Raw genomic sequence first — 25,524 nt, 5'->3', positions numbered from 1 at the left:
GCGTCAGATAAATCGCGCCGTTTGCACATTACGACTACGACTGCACCGTTTTCCGCCTCCTCAGGACAGGCTTCTTATACCCTCCACTGCTAGTGCTGCCACCAGCCTCTGTGGCTGGGTATTGCACATTGATTCGGAACATAGGGTGTGATCAGATTATTGTGACTGGGCCGTGTATTACATCCTTGGCAGGTTCTGCTGTTAGGTAGTTCTCATGGTAGAGGTGTAGGCCAGCAGTTGCAGGAAGTGTTGGGGAGTGAATACCAGGTCACCGGCATTGTGAAGCCTAATGCAGGATCGGCTCAGTTGACTGTTAACATAGGGGGGTTATGTAGGGATTTTACTAAAGACGATCAGGTAGTGTTTATGGGTGGGGCTGGTAATAGTATTGATAGGAATGGGGAGTATGACATAGATGGTGGCCTGGGAAAGACAGCCACTCCGACTGGCAACACGAATGTGCATTTCGCCGGACTGTTTCAGCGTCACGATCGGCCTCATCTTAATACAGCCGTCAAGCGTAATAACATGAGACTTGGGGGTGCGCTGATGACAGAAGGCATGAGTCACATTTCAGTGGTGTCGGTGGAGTCTATCAGCAGGACGGGTTTCACTAGACATGGCCTGCACCTAAACAGGTATGGAAAGGGGAGGTTGGCAAAGCTTATAAGTGACAGCATAGGTGGGGGTGGTGGGATTACTCATGGGAAAATTCCTGTACTAGTGGGTGTTAGAGCTGCACCTTTTTTAGATTGAAGTCAGCTGATAGGTATTCCCGCTTAAGGGGAGTCTCTCTAACAAAGAAACCACTTTCGGCAAAGCTTAGGTATCCGAATAATGAGGGAATTAGTATATTTCATCAAAATATGCAATGTATTAAAGATAAAGTTAGTGAACTGCTTATAGATGTTGACTCTGAAATTATTGGTATATCTGAACACTTCTTAAATAAGGAGATAATTCAGAGGCTTCCTTTACCAGGATACAGGTTACCTGGCAGCTTTTGTAGGAGCTCTTAGTGGTGTGGGGGAGTAGCCATGTATATGAAAAATGGCATCCCATTTGAGTAAATTGATGTCTCAAAGTACTGCACTGAAAATGTGTTTGAATGTTGTGCAGGTGTGGTTAAATTTAGTGGAGCTAAACTTCTAACTGTTGTTATTTATGGATCCCCAGACTCCGATTTCACAACATTTTTGCTAAAGCTAGAGGAGGTTCTTGGTTCACTTTATAGAAAATACAAAAAGTTAGTTATATGTGGTGACTTCAATAGTAATTGTATAAGTGATTGTGCAAGGAAAAGGATGCTGGTAGACCTCCTTAATTCATATAATCTTATGCAAACCGTATTCTTTCCAACGAGAGTGCAAGGGAACAGTAGAACAACCATAGACAACACTTTTGTTCATTCCTCATTACTAGAAGGGCATTCTGTTAGCAAAAAAGTGAATAGCCTTTCAGATCATGATCCACAGTTTTAACTCTACAAGATTTTTGTGCTGCAACACATGTTAAATGTAGTTATCAACTTCTTAGGAAAGCTGATCCAGTTGCTGTAGAGACCTTTGTAAACCTTATCAAGGAACAAGAGTGGCAAGATGTTTATAGTGCTGAACAGTAGACGATAAATATAATGCTTTCCTCAAGACTTTTCTCGTGCTCTTTGAAAGTTGTTTTCCGTTAGAACGTTCAAAACAGGGTACTAGCACAAACAGGCAGCCTGGGTAGCTGACTAGAGGGATAAGAATATCTTGTATAACAAAGTGGCAGTTATATCAAAACGTTAGAAACAGTCAAAATCTAAATGCTGCAGCACATTACAAACAGTACTGTAAGGCGCTTAAAAAAGTTATTAGGAACGCAAAAAGTAATTGGTATGCAGATAGAATAGCTAAGTCTCAGGATAAAATTAAAACCATATGGTCAGTCGTAAAGGAAGTGGCTGGACTGCAGAGACAGGTCGTGGATATAGAATCAGTACATAGTGGGAATGTCCATGTTACTGATAAGTCGCATATATGTACAGTATTTAATAATCACTTTCTGTATATAGCAGGTGAACTAAATAGAAACCTAGTCCCAACAGGGAATCATATAGCGCTCGTAGAAAAAAGTGTTCCGAGACTGTTACCTGAAATGATCCTCCATGATACTGAAAAGAGGGAGATTGAGTTAATAATTAAATCACTAAAGACCAAGAACACTCATGGATATGACGGGGTATCTAGCAGAATACTGAAGTATTGTTCTATGTATGCTAGCCCAGTACTTATCTATATCTGTAACTCCTAAAGGAATAGTGGTAGGTTTCCTGGCCGATTAAAGTACTCGGTAGTGAAGCGACTTTATAAAAACGGAGACAGGGATAATGTTGACAATTATAGACCTATTTCTATGCCATCGGTGTTTGCTAAAGTTATCGAGAAAGTTGTATATACAAGGTTACTGGAGCATTTAAATTCACATAATTTGCTGTCAAATGTACAGTCTGGTTTTAGAAATGGTTTAACAACTGAAAATGCTATATTCTCTTTTCTCTGTGAGGTTTTGGACGGATTAAATGAAAGGTTGCGAACACTAGGTACTTTCATTGATTTAACGAAGGCTTTTGATTGTGTTGACCACAAAATATTACTGCAGAAATTGGGCCACTATGGAGTAAGGGGAGTAGATTACAATTGGTTCGCCTCTTACTTTAAGAACAGAAAGCAGAAGGTAATTCTCCGCAATATTGAGAGTGGTAGTGATGTTCAGTCCCAATGGGGCACTGTTAAGTGGGGCGTTCCCCAAGTGTCGGTGCTGGGGCCACTGCTGTTTCTCATTTCTATAAATGATATGCCTTCTAGTATTACAGGTGATTCAAAAATATTTCTGTTTGCTGATGACATCAGCTTGGTAGTGAAGGATCTTGTGTGTAATATTGAAACATTATCAAATAATGTAGTGCATGAAATAAGTTCGTGGCTTGTGGAAAATAATTTAATGCTAATTCACAGTAAGAGTCAGTTTTTACAGTTTCTAACTCGCAATTCAACAAGAACTGATATTTTGATCAGACAGAATAGGCATATTATAAGCGAGACGGAACAGTTCAAGTTCCTGGCGTTCGGATACATAGTAAGCTGTTGTGGAAAGCCCATGTTCAGGATCTTGTTCAGAAACTAAATGCTGCTTTATTTACCATTAGAACAGTATCTGAAATAAGTGACAGTTCAACACAAAAAGTAGTTCAAATGGTTCAAATGGCTCTGAGCACTATGGGACTTAACTTCTGTGGTCATCAGTCCCCTAGAACTTAGAACTACTTAAACCTAACTAACCTAAGGACATCACACACATCCATGCCCGAGGCAGGATTCGAACCTGCGACCGTAGCAGTCGCGCGGTTCCGGACTGAGCGCCTTAACCGCGAGACCACCGCGGCCGGCTACAAAATGCAGTCTACTTCCCGTATTTTCATACGCTTATGTCATATGGTATTACATTTTGGGGAAATTCTTCTAATTCAAAAAGGGTATTTTTGGCTCAAAAACGGGCTGTTCGAGCTGTATGTGGTGTAAGTTCGAGAACCTCTTGTCAACCCCTATTCAATAGTCCGGGAATTCTGACATTGCCCTCACAGTATATATTTTCTTTAATGTCGTTTGTTGTTAGCAATATTAGTTTATTCCCAAGAGTTTGCAGCTTTCACTCAGTTAGTACTAGGCAGAAATCAAATCTGCATGTGGAATGCGCTTCCTTGACTCTTGTGCAGAAAGGAGTGCACTATTCTGCTGCATCCATTTTCAATAAGCTACCTCAAAAACTCAAAAAGCTTAGCAGTAGCCCAAACGCTTTTAAGTCTAAACTGAAGAGTTTCCTCATGGCTCACTCCTTCTATTCTGTCGAGGAGCTCCTGGAAGAGCTGAAAAATTAAGCAAATTCCAGTGTTACATTGTTGATTTTCTTTATTTAAACTTACAAATTGTCGCCTGAATACGTTTCTTGTATTTCATTTTATCTGTTTCTGCTATCGTGTTACAATTTCATCTATTGACTCGCTCCATGACCATGGAGACTTCTCCTTAATTTGGTCCCACGGAACAATAAATAAATAAAGTATAACAGTGTCACACGTAACCCCGGCACACACTTTCAGGCCCCATAGCGAATTACCTTTAATACCGCAATTACGCGGCGATGTAGTGGCTGTTGTATAAAGTTATTTCGATTTCAATTTCAATAGTTAAAATTAATTATCACTTAACACATTATCTGGACCTTTGGTGGTAACAGCTTGCTCCGAAATAAAAAAGGGACAAACTTCTGATTCCTACAACTCGGACGCTTTTTTTTAATTTTTCATAAAACATGATGGAGATAAAGATACTTATTTTCAGGTTATCATCTCATTATGGAGAACAGTCAGGCTCTATAGTCATTAAAAGTTAATACGAACCACTTAATACGTTCTCTTATGCTGTTGAATAGTATCTCACACGCGCTGGGAGGCGATTCTGTTGATCCCAATGTTTTGTCATCTAAACCCATTACCAGCTACAAAACATTCAATGGCCCACCAATCAACTCTAAGAAATTACGTGTATTTCAATTCGAATGAATACATATATAGTATAATCCAATGAATCTCCATAGTTTTTGGAGAACCTGACCACGTTACATAAACGGTAAAGAGATATAGTACGCAGATATACAAACAATTTCGTATTCAAAGTACGCTAATGTAAAGTCATCATTCAATAACTAAGTGAAAAACTATGATAAGATGTGTTGAGTACAGTGTAGTATTAAACTATGTCAAGGTCATAGATGGAACACTATCTCAACAAGACGTGATAGGAAATGTGTTCTTTATAATAGAACCTTTCTCGAAAATTTGTTCCTTTGACACAGCTGGCGAGTTATGACACTTGGCTCAGTTTTCTGTCGCCACAGGCTCGACAGTGGCAAGGCGATTCAGAATAGCATTTTGATTCAGAATAGCATTTTAAAAAATTAAAAAGTAAAAAAAAAGAATAAAAAATTTAAATAGTATTTGGAAGACGTTAAATGTCGCTTAAAATATAACACAGATTTACGCGAATTACACTTTCGTTTCAATTCTAGTGTACTTTCACGAATAAGTCCCTATAAGAAGCTCTTCTGTTAATGCCACACGAATGTAGCTTTTTCCGTTGAACCTGTCTCTTTACTGCAGAAAGAACCCCATCTTATTACATGGAATACATTGCGCTAGCATTTTTGAGAGACACTTTGCACCGCAGTTTGATAAATACATCAGTTATCTACTTCATGTAGGCGACTAGCATGTTCTGGTCCCCGAGGCTATTTTCGTGGCGATTATTAGATAAATTAGAGGAAAAGCTATTTTCAAATAGTAAAGTAATAATAATTTATTTTTAGATCTATAATGCTTCTACATTTCCTTCTTAGTGTATGCGAACATCAATGGGCCTACCAGATTAGAGAAAACTTGTTGGTCATCCAAAGCAAACATCTGAAACAAAAATCGATAAAAACAAAAAATATATTCATTGGTCGCAAATTCAAATCGGAGCCGTTGTGGGACTCACTTTGACGTGAGGGCAAGTACAAACTCTAAGATAAAATTTATTTCCCAGTATATTCTACTCTCTCTTGTTTGCAGTAACACTAATGCTAGTTTTCTGCCAAAAAATATGCTTCTATATTAGTAGCAACCTCACCACAATTTAAATTTTCTGTTTATCGTGTTTAGAAATAAATTTCATGCAAACAGCTGGCGTTTAATAAAAACAGACACAAAATCTAATCTCCGATCCTTCAAGGCATACTTTTACACAAGAGGAGCAGCGTTTAGAAATTTGATCTACACATAGCAGTAAGAATCTACTTAAAATCATACTGCTTATACTATCTAGATGTAACCAATTGTATTACCTGGTAGGCAGCCTTTTTTAAGTGAATTTGCTGCGATGCCGTTGGTTTGCTGTTAATTTAACCATCTGGCTTCCTTACCGAGCGAGGTGATGCAATGGTAGATACGTATTTCTGAGAACGGCTGTTCAAATTCTCGTCCGCCCATGCATGAGTTCCATAATGCCAAGAAGGTTTCTTCGAAAACGCACGGCCTATTTCCCTCCTTATCGTTCCTCAATTAGATCAAGTGATCCACCGTCTTAGTTGTCAATCGGGCGTTAAACCTTTATATTTTTCGTCTTGTCTTAACTACCAGTCGACTTTTGAAATGAGGCGCAAATCGCATCATGACAGCGCCGATAATTGACGGCGGCGCCATCTACGGAGCAAGCCCGTAACTAACAAGTCGGCGCAGCTCATGGGGTGTGCTGCCACCTATCAGCGTTCTCGGAAGCTTGCGGGTAGGCCGCGAAATTGCATGAAACGTCCAGTGTGATCAGTGGATTACCCGTTTTCTGTTATGACGCTATATCTTAAAAAGTCTCGTTTGAGTTTTTGTGAGTGAAAAAGAGAAGTTTTTAGCACTTGAAACCCATTTCTCACCGAACGAATTCCAGTAAATGTGATAGATTCTCCTCGGGGTCCCACAGTGTTAGTCTCGTCTCACAGGAATTTCAAAACGAGTGGATGAAGAAATACTACCTAGACGGGGTGTACGGGCGCTTAAATGAGGTGACGAAAGACTGATAACCCCCATATTTCATTATTATTACCTACGCTTTATGACCCAGAACAAATTTTTGTTACTAATCAGGAACGAAATGAAATCTGAGACCAAAAGCATAGATTTATCGATAGAAACAAATTTTTGCTATTAATGTGGAACACAAAATAATCTTGTTCAACGACGGTAAGATGTAGGGGGCAAGCTCGCAGTAGAAAATCCCAGCCTCACAGCTGCGCCGCGGCTTGCTAGTAAGTGACCTGTGTTGGCATAGTGTAGGATAATGACTTCGCCACTGTTGTGCTTTTCGGTGTCAATGTGTAACATATTTTTAAAATGTTCTTGCGCATAACGTCTTGACGTTCTTCTCATACCGGTAATTCATAGTTAGAAGCTACATGGACTGTGCGACATCAAAGACTACTAAGGCTGCCATCCGTACTTCAAAATAATTTGGGTAATTGCACTCTATACTTTACTAGAAGAATAAAGTACATCAAATACTTTATTTCAAATAATTTGATTATTTCTAGGATTCATTTTACATAAATCATTAGATGACAACAAAAACTGATAGCAAATTGTCCAGATGTGTGCTTTATTTAATTTAAAAGCTCAACATGTTTTGGAAAGACATGAACCAATTATCAAGTTCTTAAAAATATTATAACATCCTATTTCATAATCGAGTCATGTATTTCCGAAACATGTTGTGTTTAGCATGTCATATTCTCCATATCGATAAAGTTCCGTTTGTAATAGGTTCCTTAGAGCCATGAACCCAGTTCCGGATCCCACATCTATCCCGCAACAAGACTGCAAACTTCCTTGTTATTCTGCTGTGTAAAAGGACTTTGAACTCATAAAGTACAATGATATCGTAGCCTAATGGAAGGTCCAAATTTAATTACAGATTGTGGCCCATTGTAAAACCATAGCAGATGATTGTTAGGTATAATCAGAGGTCACCGAGTTAAAAATTCGTATATATTTGTATTTTTCTAGACATTCATCATTGAAATAACACGAACGACCCATACTAGACCTGCGTTGATCGCTATTAATTTATTTTTCTATCTTGCAATGCTTGACACTACACGAAGCCCGTGAGAGCTCCGTAGGCTTGCAATTGCGGCATTGATCCCACACAGTAACACGCATTTACTTGTGAGTGGACACAGATATTAATGTCACTATCATTTCAAAAACATTTTTGTGCCTTTAGGTGTATATCACTTGCAATATTGTATAGTATAAAATGCAAATGACTGTAAGCTACCCATTACCAAACGTTTTCTCTACAAGATTTGTAAATCGAGTGCACGTGGTTGACAAATAGCGTCATTTCACAATGGCTGTTAGGAATTATGAAAAAGTAAAGGTGCTACACTACCAAGTGTACAAAAATCAGATTTTTTAATTGTACACTCTTTTCAAAATCGATTGAGAAACGTTATAGAACCAAAAACTCACATGAAACGAAAAGTAAGGCTTTTAAGAAATAAATAAGTTCATAAAACACTGTGCAGTAGTCTTATAAACCGGCAAGAGTTTTAAGAATGACAAAATTGGAGACCCGAGTTTCCCCAATTTCACAGCGTGGCACGGCGCACAGCAAGTGTGCAGCGTAAATGCAACAAAGCACCTGGCGAGTAACGAGATGCGATGTGCCAGCAGTCTGCATCGCGACTGCAGCGTAAATATACCCAAGTGGTAAGCTCGGCGCATGACGCCCGTGCGTACTGCAGATTTTCAGCCAATATGAGAGTGAGAGCAAACGAGTGGCATCTGCATGGTAGTGGATAAGCGCGTGGCTGTCAAAAAACGCTCACGCGGTGAGATAGCATCCGTCATCTTTGGCAGCTTCCGCTAACATTCCTGGTGGGTATATGTCCGCAGATGCTGCCGCGTGAGTGATACGCGGATAGGTCACGTGCCTGCAGGGCTCTAGCTTAAGTTACGTTTTCCTACAACTGCGTTTAAAACTAGCTGTGACTTTTGGCGTATCGCTCATCAGAGTGGACATGACTCTATTGCCCAGGCAACACCAATGGCGAGCCGTCTTTCCCTACCAAGTCGCCAGTAGTTCAGATGCTAATACACCCGTGTTGTCAGGCCATGGTTAAGTAGTATGACGTGGTAAAGTGGTATTTTCGGGCATTGAAATGTTCTGGAGCCGTGAAGTACTGCGAACAAGTGTTGTGTTGGCGGTGAATTAATAAGAACACCGCAGCACATCTTAGCACGAGGTTCGCAGTAAAAATGATCGTCCAAGAACATGTTCACCGCCTGTGAAGATACTGTTCTGTTGTAAAATATTCTTCTGAATTCCACAACAGTAACAGACAATGCGCTATACCACTCTGTTGTGATGGATAAAGCTCCAGCCATTTAGTGGAGCACCGTGTAATTTGGTCTGGGTATAAAGAAATCTTCCACTGGATGAATCTGAACCTAACATGTATAAGGCGTAGTTAATGGAACTTGTAGTGCTGCACAAGCCAGAAACTGCAATTTACCAGGTCGATGTACAGGGTGACGCTAAAGGGCGTAGTTTAATGAGGCTTCCCTTGCATCATGCTCATTAAATCTAACTCAGAATATGTAGACTGGGAGAAAAGTAATGTGACAAAAACAACAAGAAATACACGCTCAGTGAGGTTGAAATGCTGGCAAAAGGAACCATTGCAAATGTTACGTCATAGGAATGGTCTCGAGTTGTCAGCCGTTCCAAGAAGGTAGCTGAGGAGTCATGGATTCATGGACTGTAACGTGTTTTGAGTAAGTAAAACTTCGTTTATAAGTTTTTCAACGGACTACAAAAAAAGTGTAAGTGTGAAAAACGTATGTATGAAATGTAGCACCATACTATCAAAGTAATTGGTGAACAAAAATGAAATGTACAGTAAATAAAAATTTACATTCTACAAAACGTTATATAGGCTTGCTAGGTACCATTCTTAACAAGGACATAAAGAAAAATGTAAACCTCTACACAAAAGAAAACGTCATTTCGCAAAAAGTCCGTAATTTTTGCTTGTTTTTTCTCCGACGCGGAAACAGCGTACACTGTACCCTCAAAACGGAGTAACTCTGTTATTATTTCATCAGATACATTGTGGCGCTTTACAAATTGTTTAATTATTTCTAACGCATTTACTGCATCGTTAAACGTCACGAAGGAATGCTGAGGTTCTCCTGTATCATCCTCATTGTCAGTTTCATCTTCCTCCAAGTCCTGCGATGTACATTGAATTATCTCAGCAATAGTCATGGGTTCTGCAGTGAAGAGTTTTTTGTATTCGCGATGTCGTAAGCTACACAGTGATTCATCGGCATCGAATATTTCTATCAATTTCGTTATATATGCGACGCACCATGTAAATTTTGGAGTGAGACAGCTGCAGAGATACTAGCGCTCCAAGCGGTTGATTTCTCCATGCAGCAAACATAAGACGAAAGCTTCCTTTGATCAGATCTAAGCGAGTTTCTAGATTTGATCAAAGAAAGTTTAATCAATGCCTAACTTTGACTAAGTTCCTTATTACAGTATCAAACGTTATTATAGTCTAATATCGGCCTTACCAGTCCTCTTCCCGGAAACCCACTCTGAAACACTGCATCAAAAGTTGTACACACTGTGTATATTTCGCCGGGACACGAGAAAAAAACAAGAGAAAAATGTATAAGTGAGAAAAACGTGTAAGTGAAGTTTTACTGCAAATAACTTCCCTTGTTGCCATGTTAAAATTCGCTTATTCTGCCAAAACACAGTAGAGTTTACAAATATTCACCTCACTAAAACTAAACGCAGTTAAAACTGAGACAGAGTCCTGAAATAGCATATTATTAAAGTAGCAACTGAGGGGTAAGTCTGGTCATTAGTTACGTAAAGATCTATTCGAACTATAAAAATAAACATGTAACTTAATGACATACATTGTTGCAAAACCCAGAGCAACTCTCGTTTCACCAGCTATTGATGGTCCTTAAAAATTACATTACTTCATTAAAAGAAAACTGTAGTTGCTTGAATGTTGCGGTAGATTTGGAACTATATCACAGATTAATTACATGGAAAAATACTCCTCTTTGCTTGCTTTGATTTGCTGAAGTCTCACACCGTTTGTGAGATACGAGGAATTTACGGGCATTTCATTTAGGCTTTTTCACTAGCATGTGCGGTGGTGGCGCAACAATTACATACATTCCATTTTCTCGACGATGGAGACAAATGGCGATATCCTTCCAAGTTAAAAGAATAATTCAATATGTTAGCTAATTTTCATAAACAACAACATATGATCTTACACACACCTAAAGCAAATTCGTAGCGACCTCCATTTTTCATTGTAAACTTTAAAAATTTCTGGCAGTAGTTTAAATAATACAGAAATATCACAGTAAGTATAACCATTAACGAAATTATAGACAGTTCATCATGAAGCTGGCGAATTTAGCTGTAAGGTGTGTGACAATCAAAGTTTATTACCCAATAGTTCTTTTAAAATCGTCTTGAGCGACTTGATGTTTCCGCAATCAAGCGAGCGTGCCATGTTCCGCGCCGAGTAGGCCCCATCCGGTCTCTTATTTCAGTCGACTCTACATTGGGCTGCTTACGTGCTGGTTTGAGGGTGAAATGGTGATGAGGACAACACATCACACAGTCCAAGAGCGGAGAAAATCTCCAACCCCGCCGCGAATCGAACCGGGCCCTCTGCGTGATAGGCAAACACGTTACCACTCAGCAAATCGAACCTGGCTCCCTGCTTGGTAGGCAAACACGCCACTCAGCTAAGCAGCCGGACGCAGGAAAGTGTGCGTCAGAATGTTAAAAATGAAAATGGTCTTTTTTGAAATGTAACAATTGTACGTGACGAGTGATATGAAAACTACCTTCTGATACCATTTTTTATTTCACTGAAACATTTGTGCCATTGAAATAAAGAAATATTTTAGCTTTTAAAAAAAGTTGTTTTTCTCTCTACTCGATGTTTATCACGCAATATATCCTAGTCTATGTTTCGTACAATAACATAATTGTACATGCTGATAACGTCTGCAAACTTACCTCCAATAGAGTCAGTAATAGTTAAGTCATAAATTGATTCTCAAATATGACGCCGAACTTTTACAAAAGCAATATCCGAAATGAGGTAAGCGACAAACTTTTTCCCTTTACATATTTTGTGGGGATGAAAGCAACAAAATGTTTCCGTAGGGTTTGAATGTAATTTTACAGTTTACTGGAAGTCGGTGGGCGGTACGGTGTCTCCCAGACGAGAGCAGTAATGTGTGGTTAATTGGCATGATGCGGTATCCAGCGCACTAGCGCGGGACAGCAGTAATAGCAGAGGCAGCTAAGGCAAAACATGTAGCGCAGTGCTCGATCCAAAAAACTGTTGCTTGTGGCACTCCGTAAGTACATGAAACCTAGAGAAGACGTGGGAAACTGTATATTATCTCAGGAAGCACAAAGCAGTCGAATCAAATTCAAATGGCTCTGAGCACTATGGGACTTAACATCTGAGGTCATCAGTCCCCTAGAACATAGAACTACTTAAACCTAACTAACCTAAGGATATCACACACATCCGTGCCCGAGGCAGGGTTCGAACCTGCGACCGTAGCAGTCGCGCGGTTCCGGACTCAAGCGCCTAGAACCACTAAGCCACAGCGGCCGGCGCAGACGAAACATTAAGGAAAAGTAGCATATGCCATTTTAGTAAAAAAAAAAAATTGCTTGACGATGCGATTAAGTTTAAGGCATTTCAGATTCGCACCTAATTAGTTTCATTATCTTCTATCGTTAATTGAAGACGAACTGAGAATTAATTCCTGTAACCGAGTGGTGAAACCAATTACACCAGCATAAAAACTTACAATTCATTAACGTAAGTTTCTCATTAACAAATAACGTTAATTTGTCTGGCGCCGTGACGTAATATCGGTTGTTATATTTACTGCTGCGCCATTGTTCCAGTACAATAAATGCTGATTTGTAGAACTTCTGGTATGTACAACGAAAAGTGTGGACCTTATTTGATGGTATTCGATTTCTTTCCTTCCGTACTCGTTAAAATGAATGTACGTGTAGTTCCCACTGTTTCTGAAGGCATGTAATGAGACTGAGAATGGGACAAAAACAGATATTCTGTAGTTTGAGCGAAATACGAGGGGCGTTCAGAAAGTAAGCTCCGATCGGTCGCGAAATGGAAACGACTATAAGCTTTGCACAGATGTGTTGGGTAGTGTCTCTAGTATAACCCCATTTAGCATCACGTCGCTCTTCTCATTTATGAGCTCGCAGTGAGTGCGTAAAGATGTCTAGAAAATAGTGTCTGCCGCCAAGTACGAGGGCCTGGTGAGAAATTTCGCCTGAAGCTATGCAGCTAACATTACATAACTGTCGTGCTGTTTCGTCTTCACGACAATTCTCAGCCGCATACTGCAGGGGCAATGAAGATGCTCCTGCATCGTTTTCAAACGGAAATGTTAGATTACCCACAATACAGTCCGCAATTGTCTCCCCCTGAGTTTCATCTCTGGTCACATGAACCGCTGTCCTTGAAGACAACATTTTGACACAGACAACGAGGTGTAGGCCAGCGTGGAGAATTGGCGGAAAGCACTGGCGGCTGCCTTCTATGATGAGGCTATTGAAAAGTTGGTACAACGCTATGACAAAAGTCTAAGTCAGAACGGCGACTACGTAGAGAAGTAGCTGAAAGGTGTAGCTAATTGTTACAAGTAAAAAATTTCTGATGTTCACTGTGGTTTCAATTTGGCAATCAATCGGAGCTTACTTTCTGAACAGGCCTCGTATATTGCAGCAGAGAAAAAAGAAATATTGCTGCACGTACATAGCATAAACATAGAAAGCATGTTTTACTTATTGTAGGTAGCGAAGTCTGTAATAGTGACATTACTGTTATTAATATGTAGGACTTGCTCGTTTTAAACAGTTGAGACAGAAGCAGCAAGGTAAGATGACGATGAGCCGCTGCAATTTTCGTACCGAAAAGTCGAGCTGCTGACATATCCTTGATGTCTCCGTTTTATGTTTTTCCAAGCCCATCACAATAATTGAAATACTTTTTGTGGCTTCGTATATAAGGTCGGGTGCCATGAAGAGCAAATCAGTTTTGTTCTCAGTTTCAGGTTTCTCTATTCTGTTGATATGTTTTGACAAAGTCTGTCGGTACTCATGCCTTTCTGTAATTAGTTCCTGTAGTAAACTGTGACTCGCCAGCGTTTCTTGTTCTCCTGTTTTTGCTGCGGGATCATGGACGAGCGGAGGAGAGCTGTTAGGTGCATCTCCAAGAGGCAAATCACTGTTTTGTTGTCTTCGTAATTTTCAGGTCATGGTTTGTATGGAAGGAACGTTTTGGGGAACCCAACGAAAAAATCGAAAATTTGGATGCTGTTTTCGTATGAAAATTTCCATGAAAGAAATGTGACGGTCAGTTCGACAGTGCTGCTGTCACATGTTCTCACAACAAATTCCGCATAGAATATCGATATTTTGAGAAACAGAATAACGCTGAACGCGGTATTTGAGGGCATTATCGGTGGTGAACACAAATAAGAACCTTATAATAGCAGAGGCGGATGCGCCAAAACCAAGTTTTGAGAGAAATATGATTAACGAAGGATCGTATGCGCCAAAAGCAAGTTATGAAGAACAATGCGATTAAAGGTTTAGTGCACTTTATTAACAGAATCGATAGTGACATTAAGAAGTGTTCAGATGTGAACATATAAAGTATGATTGCAAAATGCTATTTGACAAATATTCAAGGTTTCTGAACGCTAATATCATAGACAATGTTATTTACATTAGGATGCGTTCACGCGTGTAATAGCCGATACTGTTTTCCTGTATAGTCAACATTCTGCAAGAGTTGATCTGGTATTAATCATTAATATAAATAATAAGAAACACGCAATGAAACATAATGAATAAACTAATGAGTATAAATATGGTGTAGTGTACCGAAGACGGTTATGAGCTCTATGCGTTAGTCCGGGTTCGGTTGTGCTGTGAGGAACCATGTCAGTAATGTAAAGCTTCATCACCCATTGCTGACTTCTTCTTCCCCCTCTTGAGTAAATACACTTGTGAAGTACGCATGATGATTCGCGGAAATATACGGAGGAAGTGGTCTTTGATCTGAAGTTTTCTGGTGAAGTAACTGAAGTTTAGTGTACCTAATCGGTAGGCAGACAGTCGAAAGATTAAATGATGGTCGTAGCTCTTCATGCGTCGTTCATGCAGATACTCTTGATAAGTTTCTCCGCTGTATGTAGGTTTAATGCCAAATCCCATTTTGTAGTTGCTGGAGAATACAAGAACACTTCCCTTTGAAAATATGGCTCATGAAACTTGCTGCTCCCTTATGTACTGTCGCCAGATTGTTACATTTTTAAACTTAATGTCAGTTAACACTTCTCTTCTCCTAAGACAAACTGGAATATTCCCAAAATCACGATCAGAAGGAAGATAAGAGTGGCTGGGAATCATGAAGATGTGTGCCATTGTTGAGAAACGGTCTGCGTGGATGTGTCTGAGATAAATCAGAACCATGTTCATGTGTTTATTCTTCTCACTACAGTTATCGCTGAAAATACATAATATCTTCATTTCTGGTGGCTTACAATGTATTGCATGAGGCAACTTGTGGATGCAAAAATTATAAGTTCATAATTTCCTCTTGTAAAATTGGATTCCAGAATTTATTTGGGTGGGGGAAGAGCATGTTGCATCTCTATAACAGCAGGAGCAACTGTTGGATCCTTTTTTTTATTAGGCATTTTTAACAGTGTTTGTGCCATCATAGATGTGCATCCACTCAAATTCCTTTCCTGTTTTAATTCTGTTATTTGCTCGGAATCATTGTCTCCAGTTGTCACTCTGTTTTCTCATAATAGTTGCAGTCGTCAGACATAAGAGGAGTATATGCGTGACTGTAAAATGACTCAGCAACTTGACGATCTTCAGCATGGTTTTCAACAATCTAGTGACAGTAAACCTCGTATGCATAGGATGTACAGTAGAGCGTCGATTATCTGAGGTAATTGGGGGACATGAGTGTTCGTAAAACTAGTTTGTTCGGATAATCGAACTGTACATGTTTATTTGCCAAAAAGTACTGTACAGTAAATTTATTCATAAAAACAGGCATCTCTTTTAGTATTACAAAGTAAGATACAAAGGCAACTTCAGTAGGAATATATAGTATCTGGCACAGTTTATTAAACAAAAATATATGCATATTACATACGCATTTTGCATGAACAATACACTCAGTATACAAAATTAACGTTTAAAAAAATCCTTTATTTTGGTCTGTCTAAGCAAGCCTACACGCTTACGAGCAGCTAAGTCACGTACTTTTTTCATTACAGATATCTGAAACTGGCCACTTTCATCTTGGGCTTCAAACCATCGCAAGGCAGTATCTAAACAAGTGAACGCCTCAGAAGCTGTTGGTATACTTTCATCTTCACTTTTTGGAGCACTGATTGATGAGATGCTGGCGGCGTCATCTTTATCAGTGACGACGTTTACAATCTCGCTGTCCTGCATGATTTGGTGTCCTGGATCTGCATAATCGATATTCATCCATTCATGAACGTCTTCTTCATCACATTCGTGGGAATCAATTTCTTTTAGCATACCTAGAATTTCGGACATATCATTCTGTTCGTCATTTTCAATCATACCTTGTGAATTTTCTTCTGTGTCCAAAATTTTATTCCAGGCTTTCTCCAAATTCTCTTCCTTTATACTGTTCCATGCTGCGCTGATCATGTAGGACGCGTCTTTCAAGTCAATATTCTTATGATTTCTTAAGAGACTTTCTTCTCCATCCTCTTCTCTTTCTAACAATAACGAACGCAATAATTCTGGGAAACTGTGGGAAACTTGGTTTGGGAGTCAGGGGAATGATGTACGGTAGGGTGGGAGCGAGTATACAGTTCGGTTAAGCGGTCGTTCGGTTGACCGACGTTCGGATAATCGACGCTCTACTGTATTTAAATCAGAGACTAATTATCTCCTGCGGGGACTTTTAGCTCAGCTGCAGTGGCTGGATAAGGCAGGGAAACTGTTAATGTGAGCCTTTACTTTGTCTCTGTCTAAATCAGGAATTCTTCGCGTCTTTCTCTGATGCGCACGATGATGTACGTCAATGATTTCAGTTCCTGTAACCTTGTCACTCACAGTACTCAGTCGCTTTTCACTCAAACCACGTACGTTGCGAACTCCACAGCTCACTTTGTAATCTATTGTGCACAATATACGAGACGGCCTGTCTTTTACACGCGATCTTTTTACATCGACACCTGTCATTAGTTTCTTTAAATAACTGTTCTGTAGGTTGTAATCCCCTGTGTCCCAAAATTTTTGAAATATTTCATCCACTTTATCTTGACCCAATTTCTCCAAACAGCCACAGTGACAAGCAGGCACTACATCTTTGCCCTTTGCAACATTGTTTTGATACTTACGTGTTCTTTACCTGTATTTCTCTTCTCCTTGGCCACGTTCATTTTCAATTGCCGTTCTGCACGCAGCGTTTTCCAGAGTGACTTACGTGATGAGATATAGATTCACGGCCTGTATCACTCATTGTGCATAATAAACGTACAAAATTAGGCTAAATGTACTAATGGTTTGTTGAATGGCTTCATCATCACACAACACTACGTTCAATACACAACGCTACATACACTTGTAATGTGGGTATGTCATTTTGAGTTTTGTAAGTTATCGATGAGCACGTCAGAGAGAGAGAAACATATGTTACTGTTAAACAATCTTTGGTCTTGTTGTGGCACAGTTTTTGCCCCTGCGCTGTCTGATACATTCTTAGTTGAAGTGTGGTAGGTTATGGACGTCTTCGGTAGTGCTGTGTTGACTTGTGATTGTATCTGTGAGATGAAGAAAGATTTATTGTAAAGGACAGCAAAGATGTTCACTTGCTCGGAGCTGAGAGAAAGACCAACCCTCTTCCCTGAGTGATTCAGTAACATATCAACTAAATTCTCTGTTATCGTTATACTCTTTTCAAATCATTGTTCACTTTGTTAAGAGTAGTACTGTTGAGTCCAGTGTTACGTGTGAAGTTCACGCGAAGTTTTACTCTGTGTTTTTTAATACATACCTCATTCCAAAATCGTTGTTTTGGAATATCAATAAACAGAAATAATTTGTCTCTCGATCCCTCTGTTTAAAGAAGATATATCATTACGCATTACCACGTTGCACTGTATGGTGTGAAGAAGTTTGAATACTGTTTGGAATTTTATTTAAAAACAGAAATCTAGCTTAGCCACTGCCTGCTTGCTGTTTGCAGTTGTCCTTTCGAGAAATCTGCAATAACGTTTTCAAAACGCGAGGTGAGTGGAAATTTTGATTAGGGCCGAATAATTGTTTTACTTCAGTTGCGCGTTTAATATAAACACAAGTTCTATTCAAACCAGTTACACTTCAGTTCAAAGTAACTTCGGTTAAGTCTAAAGTTGGCATACGAGTTTAAGTTGGATAACGGCTTGTGGGTACATAGACTTTTTATATGGGAAATAAATTTTGGCTAAATTTCATACTGAAACACGTAGTGGGGAACTTACATACTCAGTAATCCGAGAGCTACAAGCCTCCGGATTGCATGTTACATCTACATCTACATCTACATCTACATACATACTCCGCAATCCACCATACGGTGCGTGGCGGAGGGTACCTCGTACCACATCTAGCATCTTCTCTCCCTGTTCCACTCCCAAACAGAACGAGGGAAAAATGACGGCCCATATGCCTCTGTACGAGCCCTAATCTCTCTTATCTTTTCTTTACGGTCTTTCCGCGAAGTATAAGTTGGCGGCAGTAAAATTGTACTGCGGTCAGCCTCAAATGCTGATTCTCTAAATTTCCTCAGTAGCGATTCACGAAAAGAACGCCTCCTTTCCTCCAGAGACTCCCACCCGAGTTCCTGAAGCATTTCCGTAACACTCGCGTGATGATCAAACCTACCAGTAACAAATCTAGCAGCCCACCTCTGAATTGTTTCTATGTCCTCCCTCAATCCGACCTGATAGGGAACCCAAACGCTCGAGCTGTACTCAAGAATAGGTCGTATTAGTGTTTATAAGCGGTCTCCTTTACAGATGAACCACATCTTCCCAAAATTCTACCAATGAACTGAAGACGACTATCCGCCTTCCCCGCAACTGACATTACATGCTTGTCCCACTTCATATCGCTCTCCAATGTTACGCCCAAATATTTAATCGACGTGACTGTGTCAAGCTGTACACTACTAATGGAGTATTCAAACATTACGGGATTCTTTTTCCTATTCATCTACATTAATTCACATTTATCTATATTTAGAGTTAGCTGCCATTCTTTACACCAATCACAAATCCTGTCCAAGTCATCTTGTATCCTCCTACAGTCACTCAACGACGACACCTTCCCGTACACCACAGCATCATCAGCAAACAGCCGCACATTGCTATCCACCCTAACCAAAAGGTCATTTACGTCGATAGAAAACAACAGCGGACCTACCACACTTACCTGGGGCACTCCAGATAATACCCTCACCTCCGATGAACACTCACCATCGAGGAGAACATACAGTGTTCTGCAGTGGGCACCGAGTCAAACGCTTTCCGGAAGTCAAGGAATATGGCATCCGTCTGATACCCTTCATCCCTGGTTCGGAAGATATCATGTGAAAAAAGGGCGAGTTGCGTTTAGCAGGAGCGATGTTTTCTAAAGCCATGCTGATTCATGGACAGCAGCTTCTCTGCCTCAAGGAAATTCATTATACTCGAACTGAGAATAAGTTCGAGAATTATGCAACAAACCGATGTTAAGGATATTGGTCTGTAATTTTGAGGATCCGTCCTTCTACCCTTCTTATATACAGGCGTCACCTGCGTCTTTTTCCAGTCGCTCGGGACTTTACGCTGGGAATGAGATTCGCGATAAATGCAAGCTAAGTAAGGAGCCAATGCAGCAGATTACTCTCTGTAAAACCGAATTGGAATCCCATCAGGACCTGGCGATTTATTTATTTTCAACTCATTCAGCTGCTTCACAACCCCAGGGATGTCTATAACTATGTCCTCCATACGGGAATCTGTACGAGATTCTAGCGGTGGTATGTTTGTACGATCCTCCTGCGTGAAAGATTTCTCAAATGCTAAATTTGAAATTTCAGCTTTCCTTTTGCTGTCTTCCGTTGCCAGGCCAGACTGATCAGTGAGTGACTGGATGGAAGCCTTCGACCCGCTTACCGATTTTAAGTAAGACCAGAATTTCCTTGGGTTTTCAGCAAGATCTTTTGCTAAGGTATCGGTGGTAGTGGTTTAATGCTTCGCACAACTGTCTTCAAACGTATCAGGCTGGACTCGACAGACACCCGGCTCCAGTAGGCAGGCTGGCTCATACGCCTGTGATATTTTCGCGATTCAACTGCAGCCCGGCCGGTCAAGCTGTAGTTAAATGGCGAGTTCGTTCATATCCAAGGCGTATCGTCTATTCACACTTAGCAGGCATTAAATAATACGCTTCATACAATATGTTGCAATAAAAAACCAAAAAGGCGTACTTTGGCTCATACGCAACTGCTATTCTAAGTGCCTCATATTTGGTGTGTTGCAAAGATTGAATTGATGTTAGTTCGTGGCAATTTGGCGCATTGCAAACATTCAGCTGATTTCATTTCGTGGTTTATTTCTTTGGAAAAAATGCCTCCAATGAGGCTTCGAAATTTCGTTCGCATACGCGTAACGCAAGTCATTTACAAGATCGGGGAGTCTAGGACATTGACGAAGAGCGTAGACAGGGCTTGGAGGCAAATTGAATGAGTTTCTCTGAAGCGCGATCCATTATGACGGATTCAGTCGAGTTCGACTAGCTCATTTGGAGATTACGGACAAAACAATTTCAGACTGAACATTTGGCGTCCAGATACGATCCAACAGTCTCCTATGCGGCAGATGAATTGGTCGTCTTCGGAGAGATTAAAAATGTTTGTCAATATTCCAATGCCCTGAACCCAGGATTGTGTTGTGCGAGCGGAAAGGTCAAATTACTACAATTAACAAAGACAAAAAACATCGTTCGTTGCCTAGCGTTCCAAAGAATGCATTAAAACCACCAGCAAAGTATTGTCAAAACAATGAATTTCGATTTATTGCATTTTAGTAAACGTATGATTTACTGAATTTGGGGGTGGCCGAACGGTTCTAGGCGCTACAGTATGGAACCGCACGACCGCTACGGTCGCAGGTTGGAATCCGGCCTCGGGCATGGATGTGTGTGATGTCCTTAGGTTAGTTAGGTTTAAGTAGTTCTAAGTTCTAGGGTACTGATGACCTCAGAAGTTAAGTCTCATATTGCTGATCTCATTTCTGCTATTCCTTGTTATATTCGTCTTTCTTCTGTTTGCAATCTGTCCACAGTGTGTACTCATCAGACTGTTTATTCCGCTCAAAAGGTCCTGTAATCGCTTCACGCTTTCATTGAGGATTGCCATGGCATCAGCGGATCTTCTCATTGATATCCCGTTACACATAATTTAAATACCACTCCTGAATATTTAATTCCGTCATTCCTTCTTCAGTGTGTGGACTAAACAGTAGGGACGAAAGACTACATCCCAGTCTTTTACCATTTTTAAACCGAGCACTTTATTCTTAGTCTTCATGTCTTATTGTCCCTTCTTTGTTTTAGTAAGAAATGTGTATCTTACTACAGAAATTTATGAGAAATCTAGATGCGTTATTGAGCTACCTGTCAGACAAGAAGGAGCAGTTAGAAGTTTGTGGAAATTCAGATGTAGATTTCTTAAAAGATACACAAGAGAAATGAGCTAGAATCTTTATTTTGGTGTTACAGTCTGCTTTGGGTAGTTAATTTTCCTACTCGTCTGCAGCAAGACAACGTGACTGACTGATAAAATATTTATTGATAGTGTTCGGGATAAAGAAATTCATGTGACCCCACGTGTTAATAGACTATCTGATCATGAAGCACGACTGAAGGAATTAAACAATATTGCCCTTACAGCCCGGACGCAGGTTCAAACAAAGCAGTGAGGCTTATTAATGAGAACACGGTACAGGGATAAAAGAGGAGGTATAGGTAAGTTGCTAATGCCGGATTCAATTTCTTCCATAGCAAATTTTTGTCAGTTTTTAAAAGCAGTTTTCCTAAAAAGGTGTCCACAATGTCAATTACAAACAAGTAAACCATGAATAACTAAGGGAATTAAAATTTCTATAACAGGAAGAGGGAAATTTATATAAAGGCCAGAGTAAGTCAACATCCGACATCATTTGCGTACTAGAAAGAGTGCTCTACCAGTTTTAAGGAAAGTCATTAAAATGATCTGATGTATTCACGTCCTAACAGAAGTAAATAATGCAGGTATTAGCACACAGAAAACGGCTGCTAGGGTAGGAGGTGTTTTTATGTTAGAGGAAACCGGAAGCCTGAGCCACCCCCCTTCCTTCTCCCCTCTGGGACCGTGGATGAATTACCTGCCAGAATCCAAGATACATCAGCCACAATGCTGTCAGAGAACGCTCGTCCTTGTAGAACGGATAAAGAAAACATTAATACGATTAATACATTGTTGTCTGTCTGTCCGAATGATCGGAACCCTTTTTCTCAGGAACGGGCAATGGTATCAAGTCCAAATTTGTGTCACACATTAAAGTCTGCGGTCCTTTGCCTGTGTAAAAATTAAACCTCTAAGTCAATGCAATCAAAACATACGGCATATTTTAACACTCGAAAACTCACTCATCAAAATGCGTAGGGCGCTTTCCGTTGACCTAGAATCATGAAATTTGGCAGTAAGCGAAGTTCTACAGTATAGGGAAAGGAAAATATCCGAATATGAATAATTTTTATTATATGACACGACAAAATATTTTTCCGTAATTTTTTTATCCGTCTGTCTGCCCTTCTTTTAAGACATTTCTTCTCTGTAATAGGTTGGCGTATCAAGTTCAAATTCAAGTCGCTTGCGAAGGTTAGTGGTTCCTCTGCGGTGTAAAAATTTTGAGCTTCTACATCAATTCAGTCCAAAGATGAGGCCATTTAAGTCACATACATTTTTACTCGGAAACTCACTTATCAAAAGCTATAACATAATTCCCGTTGACCTAGAATCATAAAATTTGGCAGTAAGCAAGTTTTCACAGAACAAATAAAGGAAAAAATTCGAAAATTTAAAATTATATAACACTACAAAATATTTGTCTCTTTTTATCAGCCTTTAGGTTTGTTTGTCTGTCTGTTAAAAACCTCTCCCCCAGAAAACTTTGGGGTATCAAGTTCAAATATACCGTAATAAGGTCTATGGTACACACGCGATATAAAAAAAAAAAAGAAAAGTGAGCTAAGCCATCGTGATTTCGGTCATTTATGTCACGTATTTTGATACTTGCAAACTGACTCATCAAAATCTATATGATATTTCCCGTTGACGGATAATCATGAAATTCGGCGGAAAGTAAGATTTCAGGACACAAGTAAAGATAAAAATCTGAAACTGCTTTAACTGTAATAATATCACATAATTTTTTTACCACTTGAACATCCGTCAAAAGATAGTGCAAGAATATTACTGCAAACAAACATAAAATGTAAGTTGTGGTCATCTTTTAATAAATTAAAAATGTTTTCTTAAAACTTCTCTCTCTGCATACGTAAACTGGAGTCCCCTGCTCGCTTCTTTTTGTTTGTCCGGCGTAGTCTTAGGAACTACTGTAGAAATTTTGATATGGTACCTTTAACTTTATTAATTTCACACGACTGGTTTTGACCGTTATATTAGGCCATTATCAAATGCATCTGAAAGTTATGCTGTAGAGAAGCAACGTCAAATGATCATTTGATTTGCTTTTCTACAGAATAACTTTGAGATGTGTTTGATAATGGCTTAATAAAAAGGAAGATAGCAATGTGCGAACTTAAGAAAGTTCTTAAACAGAAGAAAAAGCAACTGGAGTGGCTTTTCATTATTTGGACATTAGTTGCGGAATCAGCAGCGGACATGGGGAAACCAGTTACATCTGCATATGCTTTCAACAGAATCTGCCTCAAACACAGTTAAAAAAGATTCTAAGATTGAAAGTACCCTAAAAACTTTTAGAAATTTATCTTTGTTATTCTTTAAAGGCGGTGATGATTACTTAAAATCGGGCTTTTTCTTTAATGTAAGTTCGCTTACGGAAATGGACGATGTTTATCGTCAGAATTTTTCCCTTCCACGATGAGATTTTTTTAAAATGCGATGCCATGAAATGAGAAATAAGTTGTTTCTTTGTAGTGTCTTTCTGTGGATAGTCTCTAGTCCAGTCTACTTAAAATGCATGGTCTAGAGTCCATTCCAGGTGTTATCATTTTTTTCCTACACTAATTTTTCTTCATAAATTAAACCATTGCAGGTTTTAAACCGAAAAATAATTCCAGGCATGTCCCTTGACGTAACCAACGCACATTGCAGTATTACATGTATAAAGTCCTCATACTGTCTGTTCATTTCCATCGAAAACAGTTGCAACCGACAGTGGACTAATGCGTGCAACTTCAGAAATTTTACTATTCGTATCATCAATTTCTTCAAGTGCTCCAGGGGTAGAAATTGAGCACAAAGTGTTTTTTTTTTAAGTACAGATTAATGAAAGCAGTCTATCGATCGTTGTAATTTTTCGCTCCTTCATTGTGTAATACGATTTTAAATTCTTTCTTTATCGTGTTGTCACATCGACTCATAGCAAATTTGCAGTACACATCGATTACGCAACTGCATAATAGGTAATGAGAATTCTCATTCCTCTCTTCCGTTATTAACATTTATTTTTCAATGTTTACGACGACAGATCGCTAGCTGTCTCTTTTTATGCAGACAGGCACTGGACCTGCGAACATCCATCATAAGCACGAACAAAAAGCGAAGGCTAAACAGCGCTGACACCACGATTCTGCTAAACTGAAGAGAGACGTGCCGGCAGAAAAATACCGCTTCGCACTGCTAAAAGAAACGGCGCACTGTATCGCGTACTTCGGGGAAGGAACGAGCGAACATGCGACAGGCCGAGACGTGACCCGCCTGCGGTCAGCACACATGCCCGCGTACAGTTTGTCACGCGTGGCCTGCCCTGCTCAACGAGGCCCATAGCGCTGCAAATAACGGCGCTCAGGTTCATGCGTGTTCCTTGACTTCAGGAAGACATTTGACACCGTCCGGCATAGCAGTTTGGGGAAAAAAATAAATAAAAACAGATTTGCGACTGTATTTAAGACTTCCTTGAATACAGAATTCAATACGTCGTCGTTAACGCAACAAAATGGACAGATGTGTAGCTGTTTTCAAGAGTACCCTAACGAAATGTGATATTCCGTTACTGTTTACAGTCTCCACAGCAGAAAGCGTCGATGTTCTTTAAGACTGTTCACAGATGATGCGGTTCTCTAGAAGAAAGTACCTACGCTCAGAATACAGTATGGGTTTGCAGAATGACCAGCAGACCATTGGTGGATGGTGTAGGGTCTGACAGTTGACCTCGAGCGTAAGTAAATTTAAAATGATTCGCCTACATAGGAAAGAAGTTCACTGCTTCACAGCTGCATTATTGATTACTAATTGCTGGAAACAGAATCTACCATAAAATACCTAGGAGTAACTATCTAGACCGGCGTTAAGTGCAATGACCAGATAAAACAAATTGTACGAATATCAAATGGCAGACACATTCGAAGAGTGTTAATGATATTACTCTTACGTGAAAGAAGTAGCTTACAAGGCACTACTTCTTCCAATTCTTGAGTATTGTTCGTGAATCAGGGACGCTTAACGGGTAGGACTAAT

This window comes from Schistocerca piceifrons, chromosome 6 (genome assembly GCF_021461385.2).
Source record: "Schistocerca piceifrons isolate TAMUIC-IGC-003096 chromosome 6, iqSchPice1.1, whole genome shotgun sequence".
NCBI lineage: Eukaryota > Metazoa > Arthropoda > Insecta > Orthoptera > Acrididae > Schistocerca > Schistocerca piceifrons.
The sequence above is the reverse complement of the archived record's forward strand: the minus strand, read 5'-3'. Positions refer to the sequence as shown.